The following is a 24,343-nucleotide window of genomic DNA, read 5'->3' on the forward strand; positions in this document are numbered from 1 at the left end:
TTTCAGGTTCTTAAGAAAGACATCACTGGGCTGTACAACTGGAATGAGGTTTTTATAAGGATTTACATCTCAAAGGGAGAGAGAAATAATTTACAATTGCAAGTTTTCTAAAATAAATACTCTAAGAAAAACGAGGTCAGGAGTGTATAGTAAGGAAGAAGCCTATCTAAAGTTTAGTTAAGCTGAAGGTAATACTAAGGCCAACTTGATCAATACTCTCTCTCCCTCTCCCTCAGGCTCCTGTTGTCTTAAATGCAACCAGAGTTTTCTCTGAAAACAGTTTACTTTTCCATTGTACACTTATTCTCCTCCCTTGGAAAAAACTTAGTGACAGAAACTGTGGCAGTATTTCCCATGTGTATGCATGGATTCATCCTCAACTGTATACTCATGGTGGATTCTCTGCAAATCTCTTCAGTTCTCTCTGTGTGAGGTCTCTCCTCCATAGTATTCTGCTCCAAAAACTTGAGTCACCTTGATTGCCCGGACTCTCAGCTTCATCTCCTCAATTTGGGAATCTGCCAGGCTTTCATTGATTTCCTTCTCCATGCACTACATCATAAAAACTCTCTCAAGCCAGCCAGCTGGAGAAGTCATAGAGATGATTTTTTTTTTAATTAAATTTGATTTTGACTTTTGCATCATCTCTGAGGATTACACCCTATGTCTTATAAACTACTATTTTATATATTTATTTGAATTTGAGGGGGGGAGGAGGAATGTTTCAGTTGGTTCCTGCTGATCTATCTTTACCGAAAGCAGAATCCTTCATTTATTTAAATCACTTTTGTACTCATCAGTTATATTCAGGTAACACTGTGCAAAGACATTATGAATAATGTAAAATATACTAGAAATAATTTTTAAGATTTGCTCTAGGGGATATTGTATTTTAAAATATTACTTAATTTCATGTTTAATGGTATAGATTTTTAACCACTCCCCAAAGAGAACATTATGAAAAATGTTCCATATACTTGCTTTTTAATTACCTTACTAATCATGATAGTTTCATATACTCATTAACATTAGGGTCACATTAATCACAGTGGAAGTAAATTGAAGTTATAGGAAGACTATATGTATAGTCTTCCTAAAAGAGACTGAAAAAGAGTCTTTGGATGATTGTCCGTTAGATTCAAATATCCAATTTTTATTAGCCCATATGTGGCGAAAAACGTGGCTTATAAAAAGCCTATATTAGTAGTAGATGGGACATTCCTTCTATTTTCATACAAGTTGATTGTATTGGTATATGTCATGCTGGTATTAACTTTATAAGGGCTGCTGGATATGACAATGCAATCAGTGAACTGTCCAACTCTAGAAGACACAATTCTCATGAAGTCTGAGACATACATAGTGACATCTGCTTCACAACATTAAATGTAGTTAGTATACACATATATATTTTCCAAGTTCTGTCTCCTGAGAGAGCCTAGAAGCAATGACATACTGGGAGCAACGATCATACCCAACACCCAAATCTTGGTTTCTAACATGATTCTCAAATAACAGAAACCAGGCCTCCTTGGAGAAATGACTGATTCCAGGATGTGGGCAGGGAAGATACAAGAGGAACTTGGAGTAACTTGTAGTGCCAGAAAGTTAGGCAGTGCTCCAGTAAGAAAAACAATCACTTTTATTAATGCGGGCATGTCAAAGGAGACAACTGGAAGAGCTCTCAATGACCAAATCTAGAACAATTTGAGCAAAAAATAGAGTGTTCAGATATAATTCAAAGTATAAAATAAATATCCATCTTGATATAAATTATTGAAAAATAATATCCCATGTAAAAGAAGCCCAATTTTTTTCTGTAGATACTACTCCCTTAAGGAGATAGAGCATAACTCCCCCTGAAGATGAACACGCTTTTCAGGCTTCTGGATCAGCAGCAAGGGAACAACAGCTCCATCGTCTACCAAATGCTAAGCCATACAAGACTGAAAAGAAAATAAACTCAGGGCAGGAGCTAGTTGCTGAAATGTAAGATTATATCTTCTCATATCCCTAACAAAAATTGTACCCACCCAAAATATCAACATTTTCACCATAACTGACAGGTAGCTAAAGCTGGAATCTAGTGTGTGAACAACCAACTGTCTTAAGGCCAGACCCTGCAGCTCAAGGCAAAATAAGATGGTATTTTTACTGTGATGTTTCACGTGGTGCAGTTTGGGGTGGTTTGCCATTTGCCATGATTCACGCTTCATTGTCTACCATGGCAGTTAATGAAATAAATGTCAAATGGGACAAAATAGTACTGCTACTCTATAACCCAACCCGTATTTTGACTTGAACTTACAGTGTGTTAACCACATAAAATGCTCACCCTTAAAGTTCTGAAAGTCAATTCTAAGGGGATTTTCAAAGTAGAGATTAGAAAACGAAAATACAATTTTATTTGTGCTATTTCACCAGTGTAAACACTACCAAGATTGAAAGCACAAGGGGAAGTAGTGAGTCTTATTTTTTTGCAAATCATGATCAGCTCTGGGGGGCCATAAATGAAGTTATTTCAGTTCATGTTGACAAACCCAAATTTGAGAATTTCCCGTCTCCTTACAAATACAACAACAATTTGTATTCAGTCCCCAAAATGACTATCCATCATATTTCAAATTTCAGATTTTACTCAAATTTCAAGTAGTATCCAAAGCAATAGTATGCAAAGTGTAATTAGCATTATCCCCTGTGCTCTAACACTGACCCCTTTCTTTGCTATTTTTTTAATTTTTAAGGGTCCAGAATTTATTTGATATGTATGTGGATTTATGTCTCCCAGTTTCTCTCTCTCGAGCCATCTTCTATTTTCTATTATTCTCCCTCAAGTTACTACACATTTAGTATGAAATAGAGACTTCTATCTCCTCTGAACAAAGAGTGAGAGGTACGAGAAAAACTGTCAGGCAATGCAAGAAAATGACATCTAATCTTTTCCTAGCCATCCACTATGATCAGAAGCTAGAAATGTAGCAATTGTTATAACGCACATCTAGTTTTGACTGCCCATTCACTCATGAGATAGATATTGAAAGTGGACTTTGAAAAGATTAAGGCCATATAAGGGATATTTATTGAATCGTAATCAAGATGTCACAACATGCTAAAAACCAGGAAGGAAAAGAAAAACAACAAAGACCATATTAGCTAAGAAGGCTGCGTATGCCAGAGAATATTATGCTCCAATCTTTGTGTTTCTTTGGTCCTTTGAATTTCTATTAGTGTGTTCTTTCTAAGTGCCAATAGTTGCCAGAAAGTAGGAAATGGTTTAATCAGTATTTCTCACTACTAATAAATGATTTTCTTAAAACCTACTTTCTGACTCCATGCCCCTGCTTCCTGAGCATTACAATGCTATGAAAATGTTAAGTGATCAGTTTTTTTTTTTATAACGTTTTTTTTTTTAATTTTTATTTTATTTATTTATGGCTGTGTTGGGTCTTCGTTTCTGTGCGAGGGCCTTCTCTAGTTGCGGCGAGTGGGGGCCCCTCTTCATCGCGGTGCGCGGGCCTCTCACCGTCGCGGCCTCTCTTGTTGCGGAGCACAGGCTCCAGATGCGCAGGCTCAGCAATTGTGGCTCACGGGCCCAGTTGCTCCACGGCACGTGGGATCCTCCCAGGCCAGGGCTCGAACCCGCGTCCCCTGCATTGGCAGGCAGACTCTCAACCACTGCGCCACCAGGGAAGCCCTGATCAGTTTTTTTATTAGAGTTCTCCCAGTAGATTGTGATGTTTCAGCATATGAATTTCTTCCTTAGTGAATGAGTCCTTTCATCTAAACGGAGGACGCTAATTCATGCCATATTTCTCCCTCATTCCAAATGGCGTATGTTAGGACTAAAGTGCTTATAGATTTAAGTTTCATTACCTGTTTACTACGAAACAGAAAATAGTCTTGGCATTGTTTTTGAAACATTGATGAAGCAGAGAATAATGTAAGCATGAAAAAAGTAACTTTATTCAAGGTCTGTAGAAAAATTAAATGTATCCTTAATGAAATAGATGAATTAGAAAGTGCGACCATATGGCTTCTACACACCTGTGCTTATCAGCATGTGCATTTAAGGAGAAATGCCAATACTTCATAATAACTATTTTATAGGAGGGGGAAATATTCACCATGTGTGTATCAGGGAAAATACTATTATTTAAAGTGTCTTCTGTTTAGGAGAGGAAAAATATCTCTTTGGAATAGCTTTTCCTCTGGAAAAACAATTCTAGATTTAGAAAGCAATTCTTCTTGGCGAAAGCCGTGTGTTAAGCAATATTTAATATCCATTATATAGAAAAAATAACATTAAGGGTGTCTTAAATCTTTGTAAATATAATTAACTCCATATATGTGAGGCATAAATACAGGTGTCAGATTAATTCCAGGTTGTACGTCTCATTTTGGCTCCAGTTGTTCCCCACCTAACATCAACATGACTCCTACTCATGATGTAGAGATGTCATTTTCTACTGCCCTTCTTAACTATTCTCTTTTCCTTTATTTTACTATTGGTATCATTTCATTATATTATTATTTTAGTTGAAGAGCTTGAAGAGAATTCAATCTCCATTATGATTCGCGGGCTCCAATAAACCAAACCTAATTTCTGATTCCAAGTAATTAGCCAAGTATAGAAATTCTCCTTTTCAAACCTTGGTAGTCTACATGAGGGCAGTCAAATGTGTCAGTTGCAAATCTCGCCTCACAGCTACTGAACAGATGGGGTTTTTTTGTTTGTTTGTTTTTTTAGGCAGAATAATTCTTTATTTATTTTATTTTTGGCTGTGTTGGGTCTTCGTTTCTGTGCGAGGGCTTTCTCCAGTTGTGGCAGGTGGGGGCCACTCTTCATCATGGTGTGTGGGCCTCTCACTATCGTGGCCTCTCTTGTTGCAGAGCACAGGCTCCAGACGCACAGGCTCAGTAGTTGTGGCTCACGGGCCTAGTTGCTCCGTGGCATGTGGGATCTTCCCAGACCAGGGCTCGAACCCGTGTCCCCTACATTGGCAGGCAGACTCTCAACCACTGCGCCACCAGGGAAGCCCAAAAGATGGGTTTTAAGGATATATTCCCTTGAAGCATCCTGACAAGACCATCTAGTTTGGTTATGAAGAAAACAGTGTCCATGTCTGAGCACGTCTATATGCTTTTCTTCAAGAATCCAATGAAAGTTTTGAAATTCATCCAAATGTTTGAAAAATCCATTATATTAAGAATCTTCTTTCATGTGTTTCATTGATGAGTAGCAAACTACCACAAATTTAGCAGTTTAAAGTAATACAAATTTATTATCTCACAATTTCTGTGGTCAAGAGTTTAACACACTTAATCTAGATCCTCTCCTCAGGGTCTCACCAGGCTGAAATCAAGATGTCAGCTACTTCCTCATCTGGAAGCTAATCCAGAAAAAGATTCACTTCTAAGCTCCTTCAAATAGCTGGTGGAATTCATTTCCTTGTGGTGATAGGAGGTCCTGTGGTTTTGCTAGCTGCTGACAGGGCACACCTCACTCCTACAGGCTTTCTTGGGTCCTTGCCATGTGGCCTCCTCTACATCAGCAGCAGAGAACTCCCTCTCACCCTTCACATCTCTCTAACTTTCCCTTCTGTGACCAGATCTTTCGCTTCTAAAAGGCCTGTGTGATTAGGTCAGGTCCACCAGTTAAAACGCTGTATTAGTTAGGGTTCTCCAACAAAATATAACCAATAGGATAGATAAATAGGCTGATAGATAGACAGGTAGATAATAAGGGATTGGCTCATAAGATTATGGAGGCTGAAAAGTCCTATGACCTGCTATCAGTAAGCTGGAGAGCCAGAGCTGGTGGTATAATTCTAGCTGGCATCAAAAGTCCTGAGAACCAGGGGAGCTGATGGGGCAGAAAAAGCAAAATAGGGGTGAATTCTTCCTTCCTCAGTCTTTTTATTCTATTTGGGATTGGATGCTGCTCACCCACACTGAAGAGGGCAATCTAGTGAATCCACTGATTCAAATGCTAATTTCAAGGAGAAACACCCTCACAAGCACAACCAGAAATAATACTTAATCTGGGGATCCCTTGGCCCACTCAAGCTGACACAAAAGAATTAACCATCATAAGCGTCCCATCTTAAGGTCAACTATGTCATATAATATAACATAATAATGGAAGTACAATCCACCATACTCTTAGTTCCAGGGATTATACAAGGCATGTATATCTGAAGTAAGAAATATTGGGGAATATCTTAGAATTCTACCTACAACATATGTGGATCAATTACCTCTATGAAGGAGAGTTTAGTTTTAATCCATTTGTATTACTTTACTCCATAGAAGAGGAACTCAAAAGAAACTAGAAACAAAAATTATCTATTATAAAACTGACAAAGAAAGTAATCCCATAACACCAGTGTAACTTAACCAGCGCATCTCACTCAGCAAGTGTGCTCGTGTGCACACACACACACAGACACACACATACATGCACACACACACTGAAGATATTAACAATATGTTTAAAATTATTGTAGTCCAGTTTTATATTGATGTGGATTCTCCAAATATATCACCATAACAATGTAAAAACAGAAATGAAATAGATTCAACATATAACTATAGTTTTCATTGAAAAGTTATAATTTACCTTTTCCTAAATAAAAAGTTACTTTATTTCTAAACTGTTAACAGGACAATATTTCATAATATTAAAAATCAGGGCTTTGGATTTCAAATCTATCTAGATCAATTGCATCCAGACTATGACTTAGGCCAAGTTTCATATCTTCTCAAAGACTAGCTCTACTCATATATAAATCTGGGACAACCAATTTATGTTGAGAGCATTGAATCCTAACCACTAGACCACCAGGGAATAACCAAGTTACACTGATACATCAATGAATTAATGCATGTAAATCACTTAAGACAATTTTTATATCGACAGAATTCTAAGATGGTCCCTACCCATCTTGTATGATTCCCCGTCCTTGAGTGTGTGGGACCTGTTGAAATGATGATATCATTTCCTTATTATGTTAAATTACATGGCAAAGAGATTTTTCTGAAATAATCAAGGTATATGATATTCATGTACCTGGATTCATGTCCCTAGGATTCAACTCAATCTAATCAATTGAGTTAATAAAGAAGGAAAATATCTGGGTGGACCTAAGTAGATGAGGTGGGGCCGTAAGATCATGAGGGCCTTTTAATAATTCAGAGATATTCAAAGTGTAAGAGGGTCTATGGAGGGGACCAGGTGGCAAGGAGATTTAGTTGCCTTTAGGAACTGAGGATGGGCCCTGTCCTCAAGTGAACAAGCCAAGAAGTGAACAGCAGCCTCAGTTCTATAGCCACAGTGAGCGCCACTCTACCAACAAAGATGTGAGCATGAAAGAGGACTTCAAGCTCCAGAAAGGCACACAACCTGGCCAATACCTGCATCTCCTCCTTTTAAGATTATGAGAATCCAATCACATATGCCTGGCCTTTTGACCTACAAAACTGTCAGTTAAAACACAGGTATGTTTTAAGCCACTAAGTTTGTAGTAATTTGTTACACAGCAATAGTAAACTAATACTGTTTAGTTTATATTATACATATAAAATTTGGATATTTTTATTATAACTATTGTCCTCCAAATTAATAATGGTACTCATAAAATTTTAGAAAACATAAAGATTACATTCTTCATGTCTCAGTCAAAATTATTCCCCAAAAGACCTGTCACATATTTTACATTTTACTCACAGAGTAGGCAGAGCAATGATTGAAATTCATAACAAGATATGAAATTAATTCAGGACAGTTTTTTGGTTTAATTAGCTTCAAAGATTTTTGGGACCTAAAGTGCCAGTTATTTTGAAAGTATGTTATGAAATTGTTAAAGAAGGAGGAGGATGAGGAGAAAAGAAAGAGGAGGACGAGGAGGAGAAGGAAAAGGAGAAGCTATCACCATTTCCAGAGCCACAGCCCCCTCCAGGGAAAGAACAGATAAACCAAGATACAGTGTACACTGAAAAAGCACAAAACAAAGGTGAGAAGTGGAATTATATAGCTTGAAAAGTTACTTTAGGATATGACGTTTGGGTATCTCCAATCAATAGCCTGTTTAAAATCCTTCAAAGTTACCTCACAGAAAACTTTTGGTGTTCATGACAATTGCTCTTGGATGCCTTTCTATCTTCAGACTTTAGTGTCTTCCATGAAAGTTAAGCTCTACACCAAAAGCCTTTTCTTGGTTACCTAAAAAAGCTATTCTTTCTCAAATAGCTGTGCCCCTTTAAAGCCTTTTTCTCTATCCTGAATGCATTATAAACTCCTATTTATTTAAAAAAAAATCTCCAGCTCAACTGCTACATTTAGAAAAAAACATCTCTACAAATCCTAGAGACTGAATTACTATTATATATTTGATTTTAGGGCTCATCATATTAAATTGTAAATACTACTTTATCTGTATCCCTCCCTTATAAGCATTCACCTTTGCACTTTTAATTGTTTATCAGTGTCTGACACACAAAGTCCTTAATAAATCTTTACTAAATTCATAATATGAATATTGAGACAATTTACTTGCCTATTAAATCTCCAGGGCATGTTATGCTGTTGTAGAAACTGCACAGAATATTTCTCAAAGAAGTTCTTAGGTAAGCATAACTAAATGTTCTTCTACTTAAAATCTCATTCTCCCCAAGAGACAGGCAATATATATATATACCGTTTTCTGATATTTTCCTTTTACCCCAGTTCCAATGCAATACTAGTTCTGTCATCTACACAGAAACGAAGTTACTATTTTGCTTTAGATAGGAACACAAATTATCTAATTATCCCTGATATATTTTCATACTATAAATTTAATGTTTATCTGAATCCCAGTTTTTAAGTTTCATTTCACCAAAGTATGAAGCAATTTATATCACATGGAAAAATGAGAAACTATACCAGGAAAGGCAAAAAGTGGCATCATGCAGTGGCTAATTGAGGTTCAAGTTACATAAAGACTCTATGTTATTGATGAAGGGCATGACTATAAGAAATAACAAGTACCCCAAACAAGTTATTACTAACACCTAATATTTATATATTACTTTAAAACTTACACATGAGACTGCCATTGTCTCAGCAACTCAGAAAAAGGAGGCAAGGTATCTGGGTTTGGGCTCCATGGCAGCCTCTGTTGCTTTAAGCCTTGGTGCTCTCGTATATAAAATGAAAGAACAGCTATAGTATTTTGATGACATTTTCCAGCTACAAAACTGTGTGAATCTAAAACTTCCTATATCTAGACACCTTCTAATGTCTCCAGGGCATTGTATACAAATAGCAAATTCACACCAGATATTTTTTTTCCTTCAGTTGCTTTTAGGTCAGTACCTCCTGTTCCCTCATTTTATCAGGTCTCACTCTTCCTAATTTATCAATCTTGACAACGTAGTCCCTCCTTTAGATGAACTAATCACCCCCATCCCTGTGGAGGCAGCATTGCTTCTGTTAGTGATACACTTCCACTCTGGAACAACCCCTCACATTCTCCTGTCTGAAGGTAAGACTTTATCTTCTGAGAGCCAGTCAGGCAAGAGGTGGTTAAATTGATCTATCTAGACAACCCTGGCAGTGTCACCCCTGTCTTCAATTAGGAAGGAGTTAAGAACTTCACTTAGTATATTGGTCCTCTATTTAATGCCTATCTATATCTTATCAGGTTAAAAGTTCTGCTGTACATTTTCAATTTGTAGGCTTCCAAAGTTCAAAATAGATACAGAGATGGATAAATAACTGTGTAGTAACTGTCTTTATAGCTTGTAGAAAATCTGTCCGTAGACCACTTCAGTTACTGGAGCCAGTTTTCAGAAATGAGGAGGTAGATCCTTAATTTTGAGTTCATAATTAATTACTCAGTGAATGCAATTAGCTAGAACAAGAATTTATATGAACTTGTTCCTTTCAGTTAATGAAATACCAATTGTTTGTCAATCTATATACTTACATGAGATAGGTCTTTTAGTTTAATGCTCTGTACATAGTAGGTGCCCAAATGTTAGCTAATGATTAATTGTATATCAAAACCACCAGCAAGAGGAACATAGTTAATATGGCATATGCAAACACTCGGAACTGTGTCTGAAAATCTACTGTTTGAGCAGTTGATTGATTTGTGCCTAATTCACAAATTTTAAAAGACCAGTTTGTTGCTTTGAGCTATTCACCAAAATTTATTTTCATGTAGAAAAAAGTTATTATTTGTGCTTAACACAGTCTGTCAAGAGACTTCACAAAACAAAAGCTATATTTATTGTGTTAGTTCATACTATGTTTATTCTTTCTAACCTCCACACATGGTATAATGAAATCTATTTAACTAGAAAATAGAACAATGCAGTGATCTTTTAGGTCAAGTTTTGAACACTCAATGATAACAAAATTTTGTTTCCAGGTCTATTCAGTCCTTTTAACCAATCCTTATAATGATCCTTCAAAATAGGTTAGCAGAATAAAAATTATTTCTATAATTATAGATATTTTCTCCCAAAAACCTAAAAATCATAAATTTTAGAACTGGAAGGGATTTTAGGAAACAATTAGGAGAGTTATACAGTTTTGTGTGTTTTAGTAGACAGTCATTGCTATGATTTAAAGAGTCACCAGGGAGTATATATTAAAAAACAAAACAAGACAGAACCCTTGGTTCTTTTAATACAGTAATTAGAAGTTCAAAGTGAAGAAAAGAACAATTGGAAATCAGAGAAATAATCAATTTAGGTAACCCTGACAGGGGTCATCTTCTATACTGATTACTGTTGTACTTGAGGATATAGGTATTTTACAATATGTACTAGTCTGCTATGGCTGCAGTAACAAAATACCACAGAGTGGCTTAAACAACAAAAATTTATTTTCTCACAATTCTGAAGGCTGTTAAGTCCAAGATGAAGGGGCTGGCAGGGTTAGTTTGTCCTGAGGACTGTTTGGCTTGCAGACTACACCCTTCTCTCTGTGTCCTCACATGGCCTTTCCTTGGTGCACATGTGCTCATCTTTGGTGTCTCTCCCTCTTCCATAAGGACACCAATCATACTGGATTAAAGCCCCACTCCAATTTTAATTTAGTCATTTTAACTTACTCATTTTAACTTAATCACCTCTTTAAAGACCTGATCTCTAAATATGGTTACAGTCTAAGATACTGGGGTTCAGGACTTCAAAAAATGAATTTTGGGAGGACACAGTTCAGCCCAAAACCAATGTATACTTAAGCTTTATGAAGTGTATTTAGGTTAACATGCTAAATTTTGTATCTTCTGTATACTGTAGCATGCTGAAGGGGAACAGACACAGACCTAGGTAAAGGATGGAATGTCTTCTAAACCATACTAGCTTTGAGACTAGAGTATTTAATATCTCAGACCCTTGACTTTGTCATAGATAAAGTAAACATACCACCTTTAAATATTGTTCAAGATAATTAAGGATCTAATAAAATACTTTGTCTAAAATTCTACTGAAGATTAAAAGCTGTACATAAACAGAGTCACTATTATCAGCTACTCCCCTTCTGATTGTCCCCCTTGAAAACTTCTTTGGTGAAAAAAAAAATGTATCTTGGTTCTGAACTTTATATTTCTTTATTTTTTTTTATAGAACATTTTGGTTAAAAGTCACCTTCATGTTCAGCCCTTTCTTAATCACCAGGTTAATATATAATTAACACATAGATAAAATATGATAATCATCAGGTTAATGATATTGAGTTTCTTTGCTTAAGGGTGCTAACTTCCATATTTTATATGCAGTTATACTGACTAATTTAACCTCAATAGACACTCATAGCTCTGAATATTCCTTAGTTGAAACAGATCTGAATCCAATTTTGTTGGAATTAGCCCCTTCATAAGTTTAACCATGGATTAACCTATAAGAAGTTGAATACAAACTTTAAAATTGCTTTTTTTCTGGATGACTCTTTATAACCATCCATAATTCTAACACCTTATATACATATCGATGGGTTTGATAAACTGGTGTTACATTTGGGGGTTTTATGCAGAATTAATGGTTTTAAAGTTTATGTTGTAATTTAAATAATGTGTAAAATAATTTGACAAGTCAGGAATGGAATAATATTTTTGAGCTTTCAAAAAAAAAAAGCACTTTTTTCCCAAAGCACATCAAACTGTAAGCAGTTTGATCTTTTGTCAGACCATGAACCACTAAAGCATCAAACTGTATGCCATTTTTCAATAGACTTTATTTTTCTGGAATAAAGTTTTAAGTTCACAGCAAAATGGAGTGGAAAGTATAAAAAGCTCCCATATACCCTTTGCCTTCACACATGCACAGACTCCCTCATTAACAACATCCCCCACCAGAGTGGTGCATTTGTTACAATTAATGACCCTATATTGTCACATCATTATCACTCAAAGTCCATAGTATACATTAGGGTTCACTTTTGGTGGTGTGCATTTTATGGGTTTAGACAAATGTATAATGACATATATCCACCATTATACTATCGTACAGAGTAGTTTAACTGCCTTAAAATCTGTGCTTCACCTATTCATCTCTCTCTCCCCACTACACTCTGATAAACACTGATCTTTCTACTGTCTCCATAGCTTTATCTTTTGCCATGTAGGTGGAAAAATACAGTATGTAGCCTTTTCAGAATGTCTTCTTTCACACAGTTATAAGCATTTATGGTTCCTTCATGCCTTTTCATGACTTGGTACATCCCTGTGTTTACAGTAAAAAATATGATCAGTATATTTGAGAACTTACAAGACATATTTTGATGTTATTTTCCCTAGAGTGTGGGGTTCAGAAGACTTTGGGAACCCATTGAAATTGTATCCAACAGTCTGTAGGATTATTTTGACACATTTTTTTTTCTGTGATGAGGATTTGTAAGTTTAACCAGTAGGATCCCATGCCCCAAACCAAACTGAGAACCAATAGTTTAGAGAATGAATGATGACAATGTTTTTTTTTCTTGTAAGAAGCAGCAGTTTATAAAGGAAAGGGCAGAGATTTTGGGACAATTTTTGTTTCAAATTTTGGCTACATGGCTTTTTAAAAATGTGACTGCAAAAGTTACATTACCCCATTCAGCTTCCTCACCTATGAAATTGAGGTAACGATCTTAATTCACAGGGGTTTTCTAAAGAACTTGACATGTACTTGGCATTCACTAAAATTTAGTCACATTCCTTCTTATGGAAGTACACACTTAGTTTGAATTAATACTAAATTATTATTCAAATATGGACTTATTGGTTAATTTGTGTCCTTGTTCAGAATCTTTGACCTTCAGTCTCTCTGAGATCATATTTTGATTTTAGGGTGGTGGATGATATTTGGGAGGCCCTAGTAACCATCTTAAGTCACAAAAATAGGAAATATGAGAGTTGGAAAGGTGAGACATTTTTATGATTTTATTTAGAATATTTTATTCAGTAATACTTATTTAAACAGAAAAACTACGTTGCCTGTTTCTTTCACTTTCCACTTTACTATTTAATAGTTTAATTTCATAATTCCATTACTATTATTTTAAGGTAATTCTTCCTGAGGCATTTCCCTATTACTCTGAATAATAAAGACTTGGCAAAAGATCAAATTTCTTTCTAGAAAATAAATAAATATTAAAATATATTTTTTCTCAAATAAAAATTAACTTCTTAAAGGAGCTGTTGAACTGAAGTACCTGGGAACATTTGAGAAATCTCTAGTGAGGAAAGAGTAGTCCTTAGAGGTGATACTGAAATATGCAAACATTAGAAATAAAGAAAAGAAACTTCTTATATTGGTATCTGATATTATAACTTTAGTTCATCAATTTCTTCCTTCTCCCTTTGCTCAAATACAAAATGAAATATAAGAGATAGAAAACGGCAGTAGACCCAAGAGTGACCCTTACCTGCATTCCCAGAGACAAAGTTCATATTACAGTTCACTCTTGCTGTTCATTCTGTGCATCTGGACAAATGCATAATGGCGTGTATCCATCATTATAGTATCATATGGTGTAGTTCAGCTGCTCTAAAAATCCTCTGTGCTCTGCCTGTTCATCCCTTACCCCAAACCCTGGCAACCGCTGATCTTTTTACAGTCTCCATAGTTTTGACTCTTCCAGAATGTCATATAGTTGAAATTATACGGTATATAGATTTTCAGATTGGCATTTAAACTTCTTCCATGTCTTTTTATGGTGTGATAGCTCATTTCTTTTTTTAGCACTGAATAATCTTCCATTGTCTGAGTGTACTACAGTTTATCCTTTCAGCTACCAAGGAACATCTTGGTTGCTTCCAAGTTTTGGCAATTATGAACAAAGGTATTATAAACATTCATGTGCAGGTTTTTGTGTGAACATACGTTTTCAAGTGTTCCTCTTTATAATGGCTGGTTTAAACATTTTTACTACATTAGTTTTCATTGGTTAGTTTTTATTTGGTTAGTTTTCAACAATACAACTAAGGTATGGAGACCTATGATTTGTAAGTGTATGGATGTGTGTGTATGTGTCCTGCTTGCAGTTTGCTGAGTTTCTGAGAACAATTATTTACATTTGTTCACTGTAAACATTTATGATAAATTTTTGGCCATTGCATAATCAAATTTTTTTCTCCTCCAATCTCTTAACTTTTTCTGAGTCCAATTACATTTACATTAGATTGATTGATATTCCATCAGGATAGTGAATCTTTAAATTTTTTTTTTCTCTCTCTGCTACATTTTAAAGGGTCTATTTTCTGTTTTCAAATATACTACCCTTATTTTTTGCTGATATAGCCTTCCAGTGAATTTTTAAATTTCAGATATCATGTTTTTATTTCTAGACTACATTTTGTTCTTCTTTATAGTTGCAATGTTTTTTCCCCCTGAGATTCTCCAAATATTTGCTCACTATGTCCACCTTTGCATTTAAGTCTGTATTACTAATTTTCTATCACAATGTAACAAATTATTGCAAATTTAACAGCTTAAAATAGCACACACACAAAAACCAAGCTATGAAGACAGTAAAGAGATCAGTGGTAGCTAGGGTGTGGGGGAGCGGGATAAATAGGGGAAGCCACAGAGGATTTTTAAGGCAATGAAAATTCTCTGTATGATACTGTAATGATGGATACATGTCATTATATATTTGTCCAAACCCATAGAATTTACAACACCAAAAGTGAACTGTAATGTAAACTATGGACTTTGGGTGATAATGATGTATCAATGTGTATGTATAATGTTCATCAATTATAACAAATGTAGAGAGACCCTATGGTAGGGGATAATGGTAATGAGAGAGGTTATGCATGTGTGGGGGTAGAGCATTTATAGAAAATCTCTGTACCTTCCTTTCAATTTTGCTGTGAATCTAAAACTGCTCTAAAAAATAAAATCTATTAAAAACAACAACAACAAAGCAACACACACAAAACGCATAGTTTCCATGCATCAGGTGTTTGGGCACTGCTAGCCAGATCCTCCCTCCTCAGGGAGGAGGCTGTAGTCAAGGAGTTAGCTAGGCTCTATTATCATCTGGAGACTTGCCTGCGGTTAGTAATTTCTTTCAAGTTCATTCAGGTTGTTTGCAAAATTCACTTCCCTGAGATATATGGTTGAGATGCCCTGGATTCTTACTAAATTTCAACTGGAGGACACAATCAGTACTTGAAATGTCTACAGTTTCCTAACATGCATTATTCTTATAGGCAGTTTACGGCATAGATGTTTTCTTATTCAAGCCCAGAAGGACATTCACTCTCTGGAAGACTTTAGCCATCTTTTAAAAGATTCATTTCATTACATTAGGCCCACACAGGATGCTCTCCCTTATGATTAATTCAAAGTCAAACTGTTGAAGGATCCTAACTGCATCTGCAGAATTCCTTCGCTCTGCCATATAGCATAACCTAGACATGGGAGGAACATTCATCATATTTACAGATATCACCAACTCAGGGGGATTGGATTATGTAGGGTTATAAACCAGTGGGTACAAATCTACCTGTAAATTGTACCTACCACATTTTTGATGTTTACAATAGCCTTGTGAAAGTTCTGATCTGACGTCCTTGGTGTCAATATTGGGTCTGTTTCCATTAATTTTGGCTTTAAATTATGTCATTTTTCCTCCTTCACATATCTATTGATTCTATACTGTGTACTGACAGCTATGCTAAATCACTGAGTTTTCGTACCTTTTTTTTTTTTTTGAAAGACTGTCAGTTTTCATCTGGCAAACAAGTTAATTTGATGGCTGATCAGCTTGATATTGTCTAGTTTTGTTTTTAGAATTTTTTATGGGGAGTTTACAGTAGACCTTAATCTAAGGTTAGAGTTATCCTACTCATAAATTATGATGCTCCTGAGGTCCCAGCTGATTTTCTGATGAGTTCAGTAAGGTATCTCCACTCTGACTAGTTGGATCACCAACATTTCTCAGAATTAGGCAACCCTCAAGATCATCATTCAGCTCACAGCCTGCCAGCATCTGCTCTCTGGTAGGCCTTGCAAAATCTCATCCTGTGCATGCATAGAATAGTATTTGCTCAAATATTCTATGCTGATATCTGGATATACTTTTATGTGTAATTCTTTCTATTTGATATTTTCTTCACAAATTCCAGCTGCCCAATCATTCCAGACTTCCAATTTCAGATTCCTGTCTAGAAAGTGGGTTGCTATGTGTTTCGTCTGCAATCCCCAGGGCCTTGATTTGGAGAGTTTATCAAGTGAATACGGAATTCATATTCTGTTTGTCTTTCCATAGGAATCCTTAAAAATAACGGTTTTTAAATTTCAATTGTCCAGTGCCTGAAAACAGATATTTCACATGTTTTGTCCAGTTTTTTAGTTGTTTACGGCATACTGGCATATTTTATACTTATTCCTCCACAAGTAGAAATTTAATACATATTCATAAATGACCATATAAATAAGCAGACAATATAGCCTATTGAAAGTGTTCAGGGAGAAATTAGTTCCTTCTTAGTGTAAGTAGTTTTAAAGATATGAAAAAGATAACATTTTAACAAATAAATAATTCAAGTGTTAAAATTGAAGTACTTACTGATTTGCTGCATGACAGAATTTTGGAAGAGAAAAAGCCATATTATTTCAGGTTTTCTGGAATTATTAATGAAGTGCTTCTAAATAAAATAGGATCTATTAAAAAAGATAATATTAGATGTAAGGTAGAAGATTTAAAGATCAGAGACAAAAAGGGTAGGAAAGAATAAAGATGGATAACCAAAAATGAAAATTTAGAGAATCTAAGATAAATAACTTGAATCATAACATGATCAGGATCATAACATCCCCATTTCATACATACATGCAAAAATTGACAGTGGTGCCTCATATCCTGGAAAAGCTCATGGATCCACTCAGTGTTTTCCAATGTCTTCCTACAATCTTATTTTTACATTTTTCTAGGTTTTTAAACACCTTTGTCAAATATATTAGTCTCATAACAACTAGTCCTTTGTAGTTAGAAGTGAAAATCACTGCAACACTGATTTTTAATATTTATTCTTCTATAAATTTGTCAGTCTTACTCAAAACACATCTTCATGCCTGAGAACAATAAAGACCTAAAATATAAGCACTCAAAAAGACTGAAATAAAGAAAAAAAAAATGAAGCATGTGAACAGTAACAGAAAAGAATCGGTGTAGCTGTACTAACACAAAAGAAAGAAATTACTGAAAACATGAAGGGATATATAGTAAGAAAATGGTTAAACTCTGTTCAATATGGTAAAGATAGCATTTTTTGTTTATTGATTTGTAGATTCAATGTAAATTTGGCCAAAGCCAACAGGGTGTGTGTGTGTGCGCGCACGCGCGCGTGTGTGTGTAATTGAGAAGCTGATTTTAAAGTATGCTTGAAAATCAATGACCACAAAGATAATTTTAAATAAGAAAAACAGATCTGGAGGGCTTACAGGGCCATACTTCAAGAATTATTATAAAGTTATAGTAATTAAACCAGAATGGAACTGATACAAAGACAGACATATATGAATGAAAGAGATTAGATATTCAAAAAAACTAACACACATATGACGTCACTTGATTAGTAAAAAAGGATGGACTTCCATGGTGGCGCAGTGGTTAAGAATCCGCCTGCCAAAGCAGGGGCATGGGTTTGATCCCTGGTCCAGGAAGATCCCACAGGCTGTGGAGCAACAAAGCCTGTGCGCCACAACTACTGAGCCTGAGCTCTAGAGCCCATAAGCCATAACTACTGAGCCCTCGGGCCAAAACTATTGAAGCTCACGTACCCTAGGGCATGGGTGCCACAACTACTGAGCCCACATGCTGCAACTACTGGAGCCCACACACCTAGAGCCTGTGCTTCGCAATAAGAGAAGCCACCACAGTGAGAAGCCTGTGCACTGCAACGAAGGGTAGCACCCACTAGCCACAACTAGAGAAAGCCCACACACGGCAATGAAGACGCAACACAGCCAAAAATAAATAAATAAATAATAAAGATTTTTAAAAATTTAAAAAAAACTTTAAAAAGTGTCACTGGAGGACCTTCAAGATGGCAGAGGAGTAAGACGTGGAGATCACCTTCCTCCCCACAAATACATCAAAAATACATCTGCATTTGGAGCAACTCCTACAGAGCACCTACTGAATGCTAGCAGAAGACCTCAGACTTCCCAGAAGGCAAGGAAGTCCTCACGTAGTTGGGTAGGGCAAAAGAAAAAAGAAACAACAGAGACAAAAGAATAGGGACAGGACCTGCATCTTCCTCCTTCACAGCTTCCACACACTAGCAAGCCCCTTCACTGGCAGAGACGGGGGGTGGGCGGGGAGGGGGGGAGCTGCAGAGCCACGGAGGAGAGCACAGCAACAGGGGTGCAGAGGGCAAAGTGGAGAGATTCCCACACAGAGGAACGGTGCTGACCAGCACTAACAGCCTGAGAGGCTTGTATGCACACCTGCCTCAGGGGTGGGTGGGGGCTGGGAGCTAAGGCTTGGTCAAGAGTGGTCAGATCCCACAGAGAGGACTGGGGTTGGCTGCGTGAACACAGCCTGAAGGGGGCTAGTACACCACAGCTAGCCAGGGGGAAGTACGGGAAAAAGTCTGGAACTGCCTGAGACTCAAGAGACCATTGAATCAGGGTGCACAAGGAGAGGGGATTCAGAGCACTGCCTAAACGAGTTTCAGAGACAGGCGTGAGGCGTGGCTATCAGCGCAGGCATCAGAGACAGGCATGAAACGCTAAGGCTGCTGCTGGAGACAGCAAGAATTCTGTGTGCAAGCATTGGTCACTATCCACAACTCCCCTCCCGGGAGCCTGTGCAGCCCGCCACTGCCAGGGTCCTGTGATCCAGGGACAACTTCCCTGGGAGAACACACAGAACGCCTCAGGCTATTGTAATGTCATGCTGGTCTCTCCTCCGCAGGCTTGCCCTGCATTTCGTACCCCTCCCTCCCCCCAGCCTGAGTGAGCCAGAGCCCCGTAATCAGCCTCTCCTTTAACCCCCTCCTGCCTGGGTGAAGAACAGACGCCAGAGGGTGACCTACAGAGGCAGAGCCAAATCCAAAGCTGAACCCCAGGAGCTGTGTGAACAAAGAAGAGAAAGGGAAATTTCTCCATGCAGCCTCACAAGCAGCGGATTAAATCTCTACAATCAACTTGGTGTACCCTGCATCTGTGGAATAACTGAATAGACAATGAATCATCCCAAAACTGAGGCGGTGGACTTTGGAAGCAAATGTAGACTTGGGGTTTGCGGTACACAACTGACTAGTTTCTGATTTATATGGTTATCTTAGCTTAATTTTTAGCGCCTGTTATCATTGGTGGATTTGTTTATCGGTTTGGTTGCTCTCTTCTTTCTTTTTACTTTTTGTATTTTAACAATATTTTTTAAATTTTTTATTTTAATAACTTTACTTTATTTTTTCTTTCTTTCTTTTTTTTCTCCCTTTTCTTCTGAGCCATGTGGCTGACAGGATCTTGGTGCTCCAGCTGGCTGTCAGGCCTGAGCCTCTGAGGTGGGAGAGCCGAGTTCAGGATACTGGTCCACCAGAGACCTCCTGGCTCCACATAATATCAATCAACAAGAGCTCTCCCAGAGATTTCCATCTCAATGCTAAGACCCCACTCAATGACCAGCAAGCTCCAGTGCTGGACACCCCATGCCAAACAACTGACAAGACAGAAACACAACCCCATTAGCAGAGAGGCTGCCTAAAATCATACTAAGTTCACAGACACCCCAAAACAAACCACCAGACACGGTCCTGCCCACCAGAAAGACAAGCTCCAGCCTCATCCACCAGAACACAGGCACCAGTCCCCTCCACCAGGAAGCCTACACAACCCACTGAACAAACTTTAACCATTGCGGGCAGACAACAAAAACAACGGGAACTATGAACCTGCAGCCTGCGAAGAGGAGACCCAAAACACAGTAAGTAAAGCAAAATGGGAAGACAGAGAAATACACAGCAGATGAAGGAGCAAGGTAAAAACCCAACGACCAAAATATGAAGAGGTAATAGGCAGTCTATCTGAAAAAGAATTCACAGTAATGAGAGTAAAGAGGATCCAAAATCTTGGAAAGAGATTGGAGAGAATAAAAGAAACATTTAACAAGGACCTAGAAGAACTAAAGAGCAAATATACAATGAAGAACAACACAGTAAATGAAATTAAAAATTCTCTAGAAGGAATTAATAGCAGAATAACTGACACAGAAGAATGGATAAGTTACCTAGAAGATAAAATAGTAGAAATAATTACCACAGAGCAGAAAAAAGAAAAAAGAATGAAAAGAAATGAGGACAGTCTCAGAGAACTCTGGGACAACATTAAATGCACCAAATTATAGGGGTCACAGAAGAAGTAAAGAAAAAGAAAGGGACTGAGAAAATATTTGAAGAGATTATAGTTGAAAACTTCCTTAATATGGGAAAGGAAATGATCAAGTCTACGAAGCACAGAGAGTCCCATACAGGATAAATCCAAGGAGAAACACACCAAAGCATTATTAATCAAAATATCAAAAATTAAATACAAAGAAAAAAATATTAAAAGCAGCATGGGAAAAGCAACAAATAACATACAAGGGAATCCCCATAAGGTTAACATCTGATCTCTCAGCAGAACCTCTGCAACTTAGAAGGGAGTGGCAGGACATATTTAAAGTGATGAAAGGGAAAAACCTACAACCAAGATTACTATAACCAGCAAGGATGTCATTCAGATTCAACGGAGAAATTAAAACTTTTACAGACAAGCAAAAATGAAGAGAAATCAGCACGACTAAACCAGCTTTACAACAAATGCTAAAGGAACTTCTCTACGCAGGAAACACAAGAGAAGGAAAAGACCTACAATAACAAACCCAAAACAATTAAGAAACGGTAATAGGAACATACATATAGATAATTACCTTAAATGTAAATGGATTAAATGCTCCAACCAAAAGACATAGACTGGCTGAATGGATACAAAAACTAGACCCATATATATGCTGTCAACAAGAGACCCACTTCAGACCTAGGGACACATACAGACTAAAAGTGAGGGGATGGAAAAAGATATTCCACGCAAATGGAAATCAAAAGAAAGCTGGAGTAGCAATTCTTATATAAGAAAAAATAAACTTTAAAATAAAGAGTATTACAAGAGACAAAAAAGGACACTGCATAATTATCAAGGGATCAATCCAAGAAGGAGCTATAACAATTGTAAATATTTATCACCCAACATAGGAGCACCTCAATATATAAGGCAAATGCTAGCGGCTATAAAACGGGAGATTGACAGTAACACAATCATAGTAGGGGACTTTAACACCCCACTTTCACCAATGGACAGATATCCAAAATGAAAATAAATAAGGAAACACAAGCTTTAAATGATAAATAAAACATGATGGACTTAATTGATATCTATAGGACATTCCATCCAAAAACAACAGAATACACTTTCTTCTCAAGTGCTCATGGAATATTCTCCAGGATAATTCATAACTTGGGTCACAAATCAAGCCTTAGTAAATTTAAGAAAATTGAAATTGTAACAAGTATCTTTTCTGACAGCAATGCTATGAGACTAGATATCAATTACAGGAAAAAAAAATTGTAGAAAATAAAAACACATGGAGGCCAAACAAGACGCTACAAAATAACCATGAGATCCCTGAAGAAAACAAAGAGAAAGCCACAAAATACCTAGAAACAAATGACAATGAAAACACGATGGGCCAAAACCTACGGGATGCAGCAAAAGCAGTTCTAAGAGGGAAGTTAATAGCGATACAATCCTACTTCAAGAAACAAGAAAAATCTCAAATAAACAACCTAACTTTACACCTAAAGTAATCAGAGAAAGAAGAACAGAAAAAACCCAAAGTTAGCAGAAGGAAAGAAATCATAAAAATCAGATCAGAAATAAATGAAAAAGAAATGAAGGAAACGATAGCAAAGATCAATAAAACTAAAAGCTGGTTCTTTGAGAAGATAAACAAAATTGATAAACCATTAGCCAGATTCATGAATAAAAAATGGCAGAAGACTCAGATGAAAAGAATTAGAAATGAAAAAGGAGAAGTAACAAGTGAGACTGCAGAAATACAAAGGATCATGAGAGAATACTACAAGCAACTATATGCCAAAAATGGACAACCTTGAAGAAATGGACAAATTCTTAGAAAAACACAAGCTTCTGAGACTGAGCCAGGAAGAAATAGAAAATATAAACAGAGCAATCACAAGCACTGAAATTGAAACTGTGATTAAAAATCTTCCAACAAACAAAAGCCCAGGACCAGATGGCTCACAGACGAATTCTATCAAACATTTAGAGAAGAGCTAACTAACACCTTTCCTTCTCAAACTCTTCCAAAATATAGCAGAGGGAGGAACACTCCCAAACTCATTCTCCAAGGCCACCACTACCCTGATACCAAAACCAGAAAAAGATGTTACATAAAAGAAAAGTACAGGCTAATATCACTGATGAACATAGATGCAAAAATCCTCAACAACATACTAGCAAACAGAATCCAGAAACACATTAAAAGGATCACACACCATGATCAAGTGGGTTTTATCTCAGGAATGCAAGCGTTCTTTAATATATGCAAATCAATCAATATGATACACCATATTAACAAACAGAAGGATAAAAACCATATGATAATCTCAATAGATGCAGAGAAAGCTTTTGACATAATTCAAAACCCATTTATGATAAAAACTCTCCAGAAAGTAGGCATAGAGGGAACTTACCTCAACATAATAAAGTCCGTATATGACAAACCCACAGCCAACATCATTCTCAATGGTGAAAAACTGAAACCATTTCCACTAAGACCAGGAACAAGACAAGGATGTCCACTCTCACCACTATTATTCAACGTAGTTTTGGAAGTTTTAGCCACTGCAATCAGAGAAGGAAAAGAAATAAAAGGAATCCAAATCGGAAAAGAAGAAGTAAAACTGTCACTGTTTGCAGATGACATGATACTAAAGAGAATCCTAAAGATGCTACCGGAAAACTGCTAGAGCTAATCAATTAATTTGGTAAAGCAGCAGGATACAAAATTAATGCACAGAAATCTCTTGCATTTCTATACACTGATGATGAAAAATCTGAAAGTGAAATTAAGAAAACACTCCCGTTTACCACTGCAACAAAAAGAAGAATATACCTAGGAATAAACCTACCTAAGGAGACAAAAGACCTGTATGCAGAAAACTGTAAGACACTGATGAAAGAAATCAAATATGACACAAACAGATGGAGAGATATACCATGTTCTTGGAGTGGAAGAATCAATATTGTGAAAATGCCTATACTACCCAAGGCAATCTACAGATTCAATGCAATCTCTATGAAACTACCAATGGCATTTTTCACAGAAATAGAACAAGAAATTTCACAATTTGTTTGGAGACACAAAAGACCCCAAATAGCCAAAGCATCTTGAGAAAGAAAAATGGAGCTGGAGGAATCAGGCTCTCTGACTTGAGACTATACTACAAAGCTACAGTAATCAAGACAGTATGGTAATGGCACAAAAACAGAAATATAGATCAATGGAACGGGATACAAAGCCCACACATAAACCCACACACATATTGTCATCTTATCTTTGATAAAGGAGGCAAGAATATACAATGGAGAAAAGACAGCCTCTTCAATAAGTCGTGCTGGGAAAACTGGACAGCTACATGTAAAAGAATGAAATTAGAACACTTCCTAACATCATACACAAAAATAAACTCAAAATGGATTGAAGACCTAAATTTCAGGCCAGACACTATAAAGCTCTTAGAGGAAAACATAGGCAGAACACTCTATGACATAAATCACAGCAAGATCCTTT

The sequence above is a fragment of the Balaenoptera ricei genome, chromosome 5, assembly GCF_028023285.1.
Source record: "Balaenoptera ricei isolate mBalRic1 chromosome 5, mBalRic1.hap2, whole genome shotgun sequence".
NCBI classification, from domain to species: domain Eukaryota; kingdom Metazoa; phylum Chordata; class Mammalia; order Artiodactyla; family Balaenopteridae; genus Balaenoptera; species Balaenoptera ricei.